Source organism: Mus caroli, chromosome 6 (genome assembly GCF_900094665.2).
Source record: "Mus caroli chromosome 6, CAROLI_EIJ_v1.1, whole genome shotgun sequence".
NCBI lineage: Eukaryota > Metazoa > Chordata > Mammalia > Rodentia > Muridae > Mus > Mus caroli.
In genome coordinates, this window is record NC_034575.1 from 87631123 (window position 1) to 87633982 (window position 2860).

A 2860-nucleotide genomic window follows, 5' to 3' on the forward strand; every position below is an offset into this window, starting at 1 on the left:
GTAGATCTCTAGGAGTTCTAGGCCATCCTGGTCTACATAGGGAGTTCCAGGACAGCTGAGGCTACAGAGTAGGACCCTGTCTTAAAAATAAACAAAAAAACAACCTGGGTTGGGGAAGGGCATGGCTTTTTCTTGCCTTTTGTTTCCAGACCCACCATGCCATTCAGACTGAGGAAGATCCAGAAACCTCAGGCTCAAGTGAGCCATGGTCTTGGTCACACAGAGGCTGACGGAATGCCAGAAGCAGGCATCGCCATATAGGCTGAGCATCAGCAAATATCATCCAGGTGGCTGGGGAAAAGCTGGTATTGAGGCATTACTCCTTAAAGAGGAAGCAGCTTCAGGCCCACTGTCAACCTGGATAACCTATGGGTACCTGTCGATGAGTAGACACTTGGAAGTGCTGACAAAGCAAGGTGGAGCTGTCCTATCACTGATGTGGTGGGACTGGGGAAGGAAAAGTCTCCTATACAGTCTGCCATCCTGAAGACCCAATGCTTCAGCAGGAAGGCTGAGGGATTTCTGTGTCCACACAAGAACACTCACCAAGTGCTAACAAATTATTGGGGCCTAGAAAGAAGGCTCAGCAGTTGTGTAAACTTGTTGCTCTTGCAGAGGACCTGGATTCAGTTTCCAGCTCCCACATCGTGGCTCACAACCATTTCTAGTTCCAGTTCTAGGATGCTGGATGCCATTTCCAAGGGCACCAGGTACTCACATGGTGCACATACATACATGCAGGCAAACAGACATAGACATAAACTAAAATAAATAGGGCTGGAGAGGTGGCTCAGCAGCAAAGAGTATTGGCTGCTCTCCCAGAGGTCCTGAGTTCAATTCCCAGCAACCACATGGTGGCTTACGACCATCTGTAATGAGATCTGATCCCTCTTCTGGCATGCAGGTGTACGTGTAGATAGAGCACCCACATACATAAAATAAAATAAATCTTAAAAAAATAATAAATCTAAAAAATTGTAACGACAAAACAAGGAACAAGGTGCAGGTGGCAGGAGCACCAAGCTGATGACCTGAATTGGAACCCATGACCCCAGCAAGTTACCTTCTTACCTTCACACACACACTGAGTCACATCCTCTCCTACTAAATAAACAAATGTAAAAGTAAAACAATGTGACAGTTCCTGAGGAAGAGGTTGACACCTGCCTCCCTCTGCACACACGTGCAATCTGCACACACATGCACTCTGCACACACGTGCACTGGCACGTGCACTCCCACTCACAAGAAAAGTGAAAAAGAATGAAATAAAAGAAAAAGAAGGTCCTCCTTAGAATAGGGAACAAAATACCTATGAAAAGAGTTACAGAGACAAAGTTTGGAGCTAAGACGAAAGGATGAACCGTCCAGAGTCTACCCCACCNGGGGATCCATCCCATAATCAGCCACCAAACCCAGACACTATTGCATATGCCAGAAAGATTTTGCTGAAGGGATCCTGTTATAGCTATCTTGTATGAGGCTATGCCAGTGCCTGGCAAATACAGAAGTGGATGCTCACAGTCATCTATAAAATGGAACACAGGACCCCCAATGAAGAAGCTAGAGAAAATACCCAAGGAACTGAAGGGGTCTGCAACCCTATAGGTGGAACAACAATATGAACTAACCAGTACCCCCGGAGCTCATGTCTCTAGCTGCATATGTAGCAGAAGATGGCCTAGTCAGCCATCATTGGGAAGAGAGGCCCCTAGGTCTTGCAAACTTTATATGCCTCAGTACAGCGGAATGCCAGGGCCAAGAAGCAGGAGTGGGTGGGTAGGAGAGCAGGGCGGAGGGAGGGTATAGGGAACTTTTGGGATAGCATTTGAAATGTATATTTAAAAATCTAATAAAAAAATAAATAAATAAATAAGAAAAATAAGCTGTGGTAAGGTCATACTATAGAACACTTTATGGAATGTCCTAAACAGGCAAATCCATGGAGACATAAATTCGATTAGTGGTTTCCAGAGCCTGGAGGAAGAGAAGAATGGGAAGTTGCTGAAGTGGGTACAAGATTTCCTTTGGGAATTTTGAAATTGTTCTGCAACTATGTAATGTGATCATTTCATAATCATGTGAGTATAACAGCTATTGGGTCAAATATTTTATAAGGATAAATTAAAGGTGTGTTGATTGCAAAATATATTTTTTTCCAGTACAGTAAAAAAGAAAAAAGAAAGGAAAAGGATAAAAAGAAAAAGAAGGGAAGTTTTGTCTTGGCTCATAATTTCGGGGTTCAGTACGTGAGCACCTGACCCTATTGTTTGGACCTGAAGCATCACAGTATGTTANGGCAGATGACCCAAAATAGAGGGGGTTTACTCACTTTTTGACAGGCAGAAGGTAAAAGAGGGACAGGAGGGTCCCTATCCATTTCAAGAGCATGCCCCCCACTGAGCCTCCCCTCCCAAGAGTCTGTCATGACCAGTGCACTACCGACCATGGACCAAGCAATCATGGGCCCCAGGATGACATGGAAGATCAAAATCCCAACAACAGGTATCTACCATATATATACTACGGCACGAATGGGCTCTGTGAGGGCAATGGGGAGACCGGCCCCTACCAGCTTCCACCNTGCCTCTGTCCTCACCAGCCCAGGTCACGATGACTTTTAACTTCCAATTTTCTCATTCTCCTGACTGTCCATCAGCTTTGGCCCCAAGGTGAACCACAGAGCCAACCTGAGAATCTTTGTTAGATTTCTGATGACTAAGTAGTTGCTGGCTTCAGAGGCAGGAGACCCTCACCCTGAGGCTGAATGACGGGTACCAAAATTCATGAGGAGCAAGTCCGGATGCTCCACAGCAAGGAGGCTGGCCATAGTGGATGGCAAGTTATTTTTGCAACAGAGA